This window comes from Grammomys surdaster, unplaced genomic scaffold (genome assembly GCF_004785775.1).
Source record: "Grammomys surdaster isolate TR1022 unplaced genomic scaffold, NIH_TR_1.0 65, whole genome shotgun sequence".
Classification (NCBI taxonomy): domain Eukaryota; kingdom Metazoa; phylum Chordata; class Mammalia; order Rodentia; family Muridae; genus Grammomys; species Grammomys surdaster.
This window is the reverse complement of record NW_021604567.1, coordinates 9,761,467-9,774,244: the sequence shown is the minus strand read 5'-3', so window position 1 is coordinate 9,774,244 and position 12,778 is coordinate 9,761,467.

The following is a 12,778-nucleotide window of genomic DNA, read 5'->3' as shown; positions in this document are numbered from 1 at the left end:
CCTTTATCTTCTGAGTGCTTGGATTAAAGGTGTGTGCATCATCATCCACCATCTGACAAACATTCATTTGTTAAGTCAGTGAGTTAAGAAATGCACACTGAAGTAACTGAACCAATGACATGAGAGACCACTATAGTGAAAACTTTAGAACACTCCATTGCATTAAGAAATTAGACTGAGATCTGTATTGGGAGAGTTAGGTTAAGGATTGAGTAACCAGGAGGAGATAGGGATTCTACAAGAAGACCACCAGAGTAACTAACATGGACCTTGCGGTTCCCAGAGACAGAACTACCAACAAAAGAGCATGCACAGATGTACCTAGCCCCCTCTCCACCTCTACAGTCACACACATATTAGCAGGTGTACAGCTTAGTCTTCTTGCATCTCCCTCAACAACTGGAGCAGGGTCTTACTCTGACTCTGTTGCCTACTTGTTGATCCTGTTCCCCTAATTGGGCTGCCTTGTCTGGTCTCAATATGAGAGAATATGCCTGGTCCTACAGTGATTTGAGGTACTAAGGTAAATTGGTACCCAGTGGGGAACCCTTGCCTTCTCAAAGCTGAAGGGGAGAGGTTGGGAGAGTCTCTATGTGAAGGGAAGATTGGAAGGAGATGAGGGGAGGGGGCTGTAATTGGTTTGTAAAGTAATTAAGTAAATAAATTGATGGAAAAATAAAGAAATTGAGGAAGACTTTTAAAAGATAGAAAGACTTCCTGTGACCATGGATCAGAATGATTAATCTAATGAAAATGCCTTACCACAAAAGCAATCTGAATACTTAATGTATTACTCATCAAAATTCTAATCCTATTCATCATAGTAATTAAAAAAATCTTAAAATTCATAGGAAATCAGGTAGAATGTCACATGATCAAAAAAATCCTGAATAAAAAGAATAAGAGTAATATCATATCTAATTTTGAGTTATGCTACAGAACCATAGTTTCAAAAGCTGCATAGTACTGAAAAAATCATCATATAAATTAACAGCATAAAATAAAAATCTAGATATAGCATGTGAAGCTACAGCCATCAGTTGTTAAACATTAACAATATTTATTTGTCCATTATAAATTGCAAATATTTATAAATAACAGTGAGTATAAAGGTTATAAAATTAATTCTAATAAATACTTGAGTATATTAAAGTAAACACAATTATAACAATTTTCTATAAGTCACTTTCTTTTCCTTACCCAGTGTGTCCAGGCACACACATATGAGTGCATGGTATAGATGTGGATTTCTTTGTTCAATCTGCATGATAGGTCAGACTTTCCCATGTTACTTCATGTTTAGCTCTTGGTCCACTCATTGATACTAAACTTTCTCTTCAATGCACCTTTGGCCCTCAGTCCTGGTGAGTTCCTCATGTTGGTAGAGGATGTATATAATTACTCAGTGTCACAGGTCCTTATCATTAACACACACTTCAACAGAGATACTGTCCTCCATTCTACTTAAGCTCCTTCCTTTATGATTGGATCCTGTAGTGACTCAATACTGTCTCGTTCTGTCAAACTTTCATCTTGATGATGTTCTTTTTATTTTAATATTGTTTCTAAAACACCTCAGAGTCACAAGGTGTCTTGACTAAGAAAATATTTCTTTTGAGTCTCACATTATAATGAATATGAAAATGTTCTATAGTCCATAGTATTCCCTAATTTTTCATTAACTTACATATTTTTGTTCAATTACTCAGACTTTTACCTTCTATTCATTACTCCACTTTGACACAGGAGTAGGTAAGTTCTTGCCTCTTTGATAAAATTGAATCAATCACAAACTTTTAGAATATTTAATCACTACATTGAAACGTATGGCTCTAATTAAACTGTGAATAATTTTGGTGAGATGTACATACTCTTAATAAAGGGAACCAGCATGACCCAGAACTCTTCCTATGTATTAGATCATACTGCTCTTTCAATCAAATAACCCATGCCATCTGGTAGAGTAAAGTGGTATGAAAAAAGAAATAGGGTGGCAACCAACATCAAGAGGAAACAAGAGGAAGAAAATATACAGAGATATGAGTCGGCATGGTCAGAAAAACAAAACAACCCACAACCAAACAACAACACAAAGAATGAAAGAACGAAAGAACAGAAGGAAGGAAGGAAGAAAGGAAGGAAGGAAGGAAGGAAGGAAGGAAGGAAGGAAGAAAGAAAGAAAGAAAGAAAGAAAGAAAGAAAGAAAGAAAGAAAAAAGGAAAAGACCCCTGAACCTCAAGTACAATAAAGACTTTAGATGACATTTCAGGAACAGATGGGAGATTTCTTGATGAAAGCCATTAATTCCGGGTTGATTTAATGTCTCTATGAGAATATGTTAGATAAAGTTATACTCTTAGACTCATGCTTTCTTTAGATTTCTCTACCTGTGATATATATTTTACTCCTGAGAAAATATATACCTTGGCAGTTTGATATAGAGGGTGGGGTTTTGGCAAGATTTAAAAAAAATAAATAAACATTAGAGACAACAATGAAGGTTCTTCAGCAGATAGTAATAGGAAAATTGGATATCTACAATGTAGAAGAAATAAATACAGTTCTAAAAAGATTAAACGTCTTAAGGTAAGACCCAGAATTCTGAAACTCTTAGGTAAAAGCAAGAGTAAAGACAAAGTTAAATACTTCCTGAATGAGACTCCTCCCAGGAACATGTGTCAACAATTAACAGAGGAGATTTAGAAAACAAAAGGATTCTGTGCAACAAGAGAGAAAGTGGAGCAAATTGAGTGAAGTCATTAATAGGACACACTTATATATTGAAAATAAAAAAAATTCAAAACCCTAAATAACAAATAAGATAAAGTAATTATTAAATATGGTGGTGAAATGAACAGACATCTCTCAAAAACTTAAGCAGAAATGGCCAATGGCATCCTCCACTTCTCCAGGGCATCAAGTCTCTATAGAATTAAGTCCATCCTCTACCACTGGGACCAGACAAGTAGGTCCTCTGGTACATATGTGCCAGGGGCCATGGCCCAGCCCCTGTGTGTTCTTTGGTTGGTGGCTTAGTCTCTGGGAGCTTCCAGGGTTCAGCTTAGTTGACACTGTTGGTCTTCCTATAGGGTTACCACCTCCTTCAGCTCCTTTAATCCTTCTCCAGTTCTTCCATAGGGGACCCTGACCTCAGTCCAGCGGTTGGTTGTAACTATCTACATCTGTCTCAGTCAACTACTGATAAAAGTCTTTCAGAGGACAGACATGCTAGGTTCGTGTCTGCAAGCACAGCACAGCATCAGTAATAATGTCAGGATTTGGTGCCTATTCATGGGATGGATCCCAAGTTGGCCCTATCACTTGAAGGATGGCCTTTGCTTCAGTCTCTACTCCATTTTTGCTCATGCATCTCTTTTAGGCAGGTGCAATTCTGGGTCAAAAAGTTTCAAAGTGGGTTAGTGACCTCATTTTTCCACTGGGGGCCCTATCTATCTACTGGAGGTGGTCTCTAAGGTTGCTTTTGAATAATAAAACATTTACCTGTCTTAAGTCTAAATTCCTTTGCAAGGGTAACTGGCCTGACTGCTTGAGTTCCCTGAGGCCATAAACTAGAGTCTCTGGGCTTTAAGGCCTCATCCTAAAACAGCTGTAGCTTAAGCAAAGGATTGATTGCTAGAGCTTTTTTCTTTCTTGCCCAGAAGCACTCTCTACAAGAGCTGAGTTGTGGCACTAATCTAGGTATCTAACATGAAAGAAATGAACAAACTAAAGGTCATGTGAATATTTTCCTTCTGTGACAAAATAAACTAGGTCATTTGCAGCAAAACAGGTGAAACTATATGTAATCATATTAACCCAGTATTAAAAAAACCCAAATATTGCGTTTTCTCTTATTTTCAGTTCCCATACTACACCTAAATACATCATTATTATACATGTACACATGACAGGAAAATAGAAAAAAAAGGATAAATGTAAAATAATAGATATTTATGTAAGGAATACAATGGATACACTGCATAAACACAAATTTTTAAACCTATTACATAGAGTTACAAGGCTAATTGTTGCATTTTCAGATGTTTTATAGCAATAAAAATATGCTGCGAAAGACAGTATGTTTTCTTATTTTTTTTTAAAAATGAAGAAGAAATTGAGGAGAGAATTGAACATATAGTTCTCTGTTCTAGAAACATCACCCTAAGAAAATAACATGAGACTAATTTGCCATTCAGGCATCAGGAAGAATCATTGAAATATGACTAAACTCTACATCCTGAAATTGTTGAATTTATATATGATATGAACTTAATAAGTAAAATGTGAAATTGTTCTTGAAAGCACAAAGGGCATGATAGCTCATGCATGGGTCTCTGTTGGACAGTGTCTATCACAGGTCAATCGGCTGGAACCGTGGCTCAGAGTGGCAGAAGCATGCACAGGGTTTTGACTGAGCCCCTTCCACGCAGCGCTGGGTAGACACTGGGTTGTGAGAAGCCACTGGAGCACCGCTGGGAGGGGAGAGAACTCAGCCTGAAGTTCCACGAGGGGTTTGGGGGATGGGCAGAGGCTCTTTAGTTGGGGATCCCTGGGCCAGGAGGCGGCCGGGGACTGACCTGTCTCAAGCCTTTAGGCTCTCAGACGTGGCTGAGAGGCCATGGAAGGACTGAAATTGTGGGTGTGAAGGCGTCTGCCTGCAGCCAAGAGAAAGGGAGAGGGAAGCACTGGTCATGCCTTGTTGAAAAGGGATTCTTTGGTTACTTGCTTGGCTGAAAGACTTGGCTGCTCGGCTAGCTTTGCTTGAAGAGTCAGGCCTTTGAGGCAGAATGCAGAGAGGTCCTCAGGGAAGAGCTGCTGCAGCTACAGCGGCTCATTAAAGGTCTCCACTGTTCACCACGGTGGGCCCCAAAAGACACGAGTAAGTCCATGGTTTTTACAGGCTTTATTTTCATGGCAGATGGTAGCTGAGTCTGGATGTACCCCCACTTAGGTCAGGGTGGACCTGACTTAAATAGGGAGGAAGGATGGTCTGGGGGTCTGGGAAAGGAATATGTAACTGGTTATGCCATCTGGCCTTTAGGTATCTCATTAATATAGAAATCTCTTGACGCTGAGGTCTGTAGTCATGCCCTCTACCTCTTTGGGTTATGTGACTGAAAAGCATGGGTCAATGGAGATCTTAAACCACGTGTCAGGAGCCTTGGAATCTGATGCCCGTCCCTCACAGGTATGGATACCTGTTGGGTCTCTGGGCTATTTCTAGCCAGCACTTCTACCAAAACCCAAGCCATTCTTTCACAATCCCACAAAAACACATCAAGAATATTTTCTTAGTATGTCGTATTATTTCCAGTTTCCTGCTGCATCATTAGCCTTCACTTAATAGTTTAAAACCGAAAGCATCGAAGCTTACTTCCTAGAGAAATGCCATGATGTGAATGTTAGTGAAGCTACAGCACTGATCCCATGTCCTTAATTTCAGGGCAACAGTTTCACGGTCTGTCAGTTCAAAAATGGCCAGCCATTATTTTATTTCATTTAACTTGCAACAAGACGTGACTCTTGGTATTTTTTTGCCTCAGGGACTGCAGAGCTATGAATGATAGAATAGATGGAGTTTCTAAGTAAACAGCAGCTTATTTTGCCGTTCTCCAGGACTCAAGTATGTGGGGTTTTACCATCAAGTTCTTGAGGACAATCAGAGTAATTGCAACAGACTCCATTATTTTGGTAGTGTCCATGGTACGCCATTGAGCAACTTAAAAAACAACCCATGTTCTGCGTGGGATTTTTTATTTGATAGCCTATGGTTCCTGGGGAAGTATTGTGCTCCACCAGAATGAGATAGTATTTTGGAAAGAGTAGCAAAGCCATTTTATATGTTTTGTCTATGTTTGTATCTTACAGTCACGTTTCACATGGCATTTTCAAATGTGTTGAGTCACGTCTCCCATTACTCTCCCCTATACGCCCTTACAATCTCCACCCCTTTACGTCTTTCTCTACCCATTATTAGCCTTACCACCTGTATTATTATCAAATTTCTCTTGAAGATCCCATCCCCCCATACCCTCTCTATTTTCTTCTATATATCTGAGTCCCTAACATTTGAAATAGTTAGATGCTTTAGAATTACTATGTCATGTTTAATCATATTCCTATTTGTGACTATCGAGAAGGGAAAACTATTTGGTGTGGTGACACATCTTAATTCCAACACTCAAGAAGCAGAGGTAAGCTGAACTCTAGGTTTGATTCTATCCTAGTCTGCACATTGACTTCCAGGCCAGTCAAGGCTATTTAATGATATTCTGTATCAAAATTCAGGTTAGAGGAGGCCAAGTTCAGGTTTCATATCGTCGTTAGAATGTAGAAACATCCTTTGAATTTTGCATTTTAGAAGACACTTTATTCTTACTACCTATAAATTATGAAACATTAGTGTTCAATATTTTTTTTAAAATGGCATGTGCACGAATGGTTAGAGTGCTAGCTTTCCACAGCCTTGTATTTTCTGCTTCTACTGTTATATGTTTAACCTGGGGATGAATCATTACCTTTAAATTTTATCTTCTTCCCAAGTTTCTTAAACTAAGAAGCCTTTATCTACTTTATATTTCAAGAGAATTTCTAGGCTCTGTAAATGGTTTAGTGCATAAACAATTTGCCACATACATCGGAAGATGTAAGTTGAAACCCCCAAACACACAAAAAGCTATAGATCATGGCATTGTTTTTTAAACCCAGAACTCTGAAAACTGAGAAGGGACATGGAGGTGAGAGAATTCCCAAAAGCTTAAGGTGCAGGGAATTAGGCATAGTTTGCAGTGAACAAAAAGATACTGTATTAAAAACAAAGTGAAAGACAAGGACTGAATCCTAAAGTTGTTTTCTGATGACTATATTCATTCTGGCAAGCATGTGTTCAGGTTTACACAAAGCACATACACACACAAATACACTTTAATCTGAAATATGTGGTTGTGGATAAGTGATCCAACGCGATCAGTGAAATGTAGATAGGCTATAAGTGCAAAAGCCGTTCCCTAACTGGACTCCTTACATGAATTCAATTAGTATTTGTAACTGCAATAAATACAGTAGAATTTCATGTAACTAATTTGTAAAAGATGGAAGTCAGAGTAGATGTTTAATATTTCCTAAAGCGCACTATAACCCACTTCTAAAATTAATTAAATCATAGACTCCATCTGTTACAATGCTCTGTTCACTTGTAGCTTCCATAATTCTGTATTATAAATAGGCTCATATTAAGGAAGATATCTATCTATACTATTTTCATACACTCATGCTATCAATTTTTAATAGAATTTTAGTGAAGCTATAAGATTTGTTGTTTTTAGTTATTATTTATAATATTATTTTGAATAAAAATGAGCTGATAACTAAAATTACAACATGTTTTATGTGGTAATGTATATTTAATGGCCATTTTTTCTTAAAACACAGTCTGCTTATTCCTGACTAATGAGAAACAGGCATAACAAACTGATATATAATAGAAGTAAATGAACGACTTTCCTGGATTTTAGTTTTTTCATTTATCTTTAAATATATTGTACCATGTGAAGAAAAAGATCAATATAATTTGAAGAAAATAATCAATATAATTTGAAATCATTAGTTGGCATGAGTCTTCTATGTAATAAAGCACTATAAACCTATGTGGTTTGTGTTTGAAGCATACATATTTTCATTCTTACTGTTTAGTTCTCTTGGAGAACCTGTGCTTCAGGCTGTAATTTTAGCTGGGCCAGCTAAGCTTGCACCTAGTTCACTGATGAAAGGATATGGATTAAATGAAAAGTTTCAAAAGTTCTCTTTTTAAATAGAACAAACTACATGTAGCATACCGCACATATCTCAATGACAGATAAATGCAAAACACAGAAGCAAGCCATGCTACGATGGTCACGTAAGATTGTTGCTCCTGGTTCTTTTGTTATTTTCACTCACATATATTTAACTACTTTAATAATACTCAATTTTTACAAAAGTCATTCTGTTAGGAAAATAATTCTTACTGAAGAGGGATATAGGAAACTAGTTATTGAAGGATAATTATTTCTATTACAGTCCGTCATGTTGCTCTAAAATACACATTGCATGTCTACCTTTCCAATACTTTCTAATATTTCAGTTCCTTAAATGTAAGCTGAAAATCCAGGTACTGGATCTTCTATTGTATAGAGTTTGCTCCTCTTCATCCAGAGAACTTTAATCAGAAAAATGGCGATAATTATGGGAATGAAAAGAGAGGAACTGAACCGATACTAATAACTTAATGACTCTGGGTCACACATAAATCAGTGGTCTATAACATCTCATGAGCCGTGAATAAATGATCACACTTGGTGAAGATGCTGTGAAGTTTTAAAGAGTTGTTACTTTTGTCAAAAGTGGATTTAGGTCTGAATTCAATAGTATCAACAAGCTTTTGATCCCATACACATTTTATATGCTCATGAGGATAGATGTGGAGAATATTCCTTTTTTTGACCACTGAGACAATACTAGTATAATATAGGTAGTGCATCTCTTATTTTCAGATCTAAGATTTCCATAGATTGTCTTAATGAAAACAAGAATTCTATTTTCACAAATGTCTCAAATATGTTATGAATTTCTACATATGATTACTGAATTCCATATTTATAATATGTTTTATGATCATTTTTGAAAATTTCATGCATATGTACAATGTATCTCATCTATACTCAGTGCTTCCTCCCTCTCTCTCTCCCTCTCTCCCCCTTTTCCTCAGTCTCTTCTTCCTAAGAACCACTCTCAAATATTTCTTCTAGATGTATGTCCTCTATTTATACTTTCTTGGGAATGAATGAATGAATGAATGGATGGATGATTTTAATCTCATAATAATGCAGTTATTGCTGTTCTTATGGGCATGAGTGTGGCGTTATCCACAGGGTCATAGACAACCTAGTAATGGAAAAACTATCTTTTTTCCCCAGGACCCATTACCTTCCAACAACTCCTTCCCTCTCAACACTAGGGTTTTTATCTGATGGAGCTTCCTCAGGTTTTGTGTAATCAACCACAGTACAAAAGCCACATCATTTCTAGAGGACAGCATTTCACTGCGTTCCACCCTATAATTCAGCTCTCACATTTTTTTCTTCGAAGGAGGAAGGGTTAATATAAATGTTCACTCTACAGTGCTAAACATTAACAGTTGTTTCTTCTCAGTACTTTAACAGTAATGTATCTCTGAATTTACCAGTACCCTTTGCTATAAGAATTTTCTCTGAATAAATATAGTTATGGTACAAATCTATGGAAAAATATGTAGTTCATATATATATATATATATACATATATATATATATATAATAAGATATTTGATAAGACTATTTAGAAAAATATGAGTAGAGTCTTCCCTAGAAACTTTGATTTCGAAAGATTTTTGAACAACATTACGCTACCAGACATGGATTCATTTTTTATAAGTCTATAAGCCAATGAAGAGAGTGCTTGGTTATCCTTTTAAACATTACTGTTACTACTGTTCTTGTGCAAACACCTCCACCAGGTTGGTATCATTGCGTGCAGGGTTCAATGTTGCAGAAGTCAATTGATGACCTTTCTCACTTGGTAGCCTGCTTAGCACCTCTTACCATTGTGAAATTTAGACAGCAGGGCAAGTCTACTGGACCTTTAAAGAATGGATTTCTTCTGTGCCTTGCTAACAAAATGGGTGTGATCTTCAGTAAAAGGTGTTCTATACACTTATGGTAGACAGCGAGGAGCAGTATCAATACATGCTTTGATTTTCAATGACTCTGGGGCCTTTTTTTTTACCAGTAATACTTATGAAGACAACTTGTGACTGGTACTGAGATTTTGATCTAATGAACATGTCATTTATTTGTAGCTATTCACTGCACTTATTCATTAATGTTGGATACCTCTGCTCAAAATCCAGTTTTAAAATGTTATATTTTTTTAACAAGCTTACAAATTGCTGGAATCCCATAATGCTACTTTACAATCTGCAAAAGGTGTGTTCAAATGACACATACACTTTGAGACAGTGCCCTATACTTGTTTCCTCTCCAGTCTGGTTTTCTCTCTCTGTCTTTTATCATGACTACAGATACTTTTGATTAAAAATATTCTGAAGCATAATTTGCCTACTGAACCCACCTGAATCCTCTGACAAGTTCTTTGATTTTATTTTGTCATGATGGCATATTTTATGACAGCTTTCTTGGTTTGATCTGTTTCTATATGCTTAGTTTTACTGGCCACAATTCTCATCTAGATAGAAAAAAAAATATTGTTCTTCTCATTTTCTCATTTATGTTTATGAACTGCCCTGTTCATCAGTGAGCCAATTACGTCATCTTGTCGTGACTTTCCAAATAAGGATCTCATTACTAACATTTTGCTAGAGAATTTTTGATGAAAAGAAATCCAGAGTCTATTTGATGCATTGGCAAACTTCCTAGTGAAATAATAATTTCATCTAAAGTTTCTTATGTATATATTATGAAAAGCCATTTTTTAGCTTGCAGAAAGGACTTTCTAATGACATTGAAATTTCTTTTCATTTTATCTGTTACTTCTTTCAGTTTTTGTCAGATTTTGTCAAAATATCACTATAAATGATATCATTCAATAAGCGGTGATTCTTCCCACCAGTAATCTGAAAAGTCAAGACAAGGATGAAGAAGGATAAAGAATCCAGTACTCCCCTTCAGGTTAAAAGTCTTAGAAAGATCAGGAATTTAATGCCGTACCTAAACATAGTAAAAGCAATATATAGCAAACAAGTAGCCAACAACAAACTAAATGGAGAGTTACTTGAAGCAATCCCACTAAAATCAAGGACTAGAGAAGGCTGCCCACTCTCTCCCTACCTATTCAATATAGTATTCGAAGTCTTAGCCAGAGCAATTAGACAACAAAACAAGGTCAAAGGGATATCATTTGGAAAAGAAGTCAAAATATCACTATTTGCAGAAGATAAAGTAGTACACTTAAGTGACCCTAAAAATTCCACCAGAGAACTCCTAGACCTCATATCCAGCAAAGGGGCTGGATATAAAATAAACTCAAACATATCAGTAGCCTTCCTCTACTCAAAGGATAAATAGGCTGAGAAAGAAATTGTAGAAATGACATTTTTCACAATAGTCACGAAAAATATAAGATACCTTGGTGTGACTCTATCCAAGCAAGTGAAAGATTTGTATGACAAGAACTCCAAATTTCTGAAGAGAGAAATTGAAAATATCAGAAGATGGAATGCTCATGGATTCCCATGCTCATGGATTGGCAGGATTAGTATAGTAAAAATGTCCATTTTGCCAAAAGGAATTTACAGACTCAATGCAATCCCATCAAAATTCCAACTCAATTCTTCACAGAGATAGAAAGAGCAATTTGCAAATTCATCTGGAATAAAAAAAAAACCCAGGATAGTGAAAACTATTCTCAACAATAAAAGAACTTTTTGGGGAATTCTTGTCCCTGACCTCTGGCTGTATTACAAAGCAATAGTGCTAAAAATGCATGGTATTAGTACAGAGGCAGGCAGGTAGATGGTAGATGAATGAAATAGAATTGAAGACCCAGAAAGGAACCCACACACCTATGGTCACCTGATCTTTGTCAATGGATCTAAAGCCACCCAGTGGAACAATGACAACAGTTTCAACAAATGGTGCTGGTTCACCTGGTTGTCAGCGTGTAGAAGAATGCAAATCAATCCATTCTTATTTCCTTATACAAACCTCAAGTTTAGGTAGATCAAGGATATCCACATAAAACCAGATAAACTGAAACTAATAGAAGAGAAAGTGGGAGAAGAGCCCTGAACACATGGGCAGAGGGGAAAATTTCCTGAACAGAACACCAACGGCTTATTCTCTAAGATCAAGAATTGACAAATGGGACCACATAAAATGGTTAAGCTTCTCTAAGGCAAAGGACACTGCCAATAGGTCAAAATGGCAACCAACTGGTTGGCAAAAGATCTTTACCAATCCTATATCCAATAGAGGGCTAATATCCAAAATATACAAAGAACTCAAGAAGTTAGATGGGTCCAGAGATAAACAAAGAATTCTCAACTGAAGAATTTCAAAAGGCTGAGAAGCACCTAAATAAATGTTCAACATCCTTAGTCATCAGGGAAATGGAAATCAAAACAACCCTGAGATTCCACTTCATACCAGTCAAAATGACTAAGATCAAAAACTTAGGTGACATCAGATGCTGGAAAGTATATGGAGAAAGAGGAATACTCCTCCATTGCTGGTGGGATTGCTACTTGATACAACTACTCTGGAAATTGCTCTAAAAGTTCCTCAGAAAATTGGACAAAGTAATACCTGAGGACCCAGATATACCACTCCTGGGCATATGCCCGAAAGATGCTCCAAAGTATAACAAAGACATATGCTTTACTATGTTAATAGCAGCCTTATTTATAATAGCCAGAAGCTAGAAATAACACAGATGTTCTTCAACAGAGAAATGGATACAGAAAATGTGATACATTTACACAGTGGAGTACTACTCAGCTATTAAAACAATGAGTCATGAAATTCTTAGGCTAATGAATGGAACTAGAAAATATCATCCTGAGTGATGTAACGGAGTCACAAAAGAACATACATGGTATGCATTCACTGATAAGTAGATATTAGCCCAAAAGCTCAGAATACACAAGATACAATTAACAGACCACATGAAGCTCAAGAAGAAAGCCAAAGTATGGATGCTTCAGTGCTTCTTAGAAGGGGGAACAAAATACTCACAAGAGGAAATA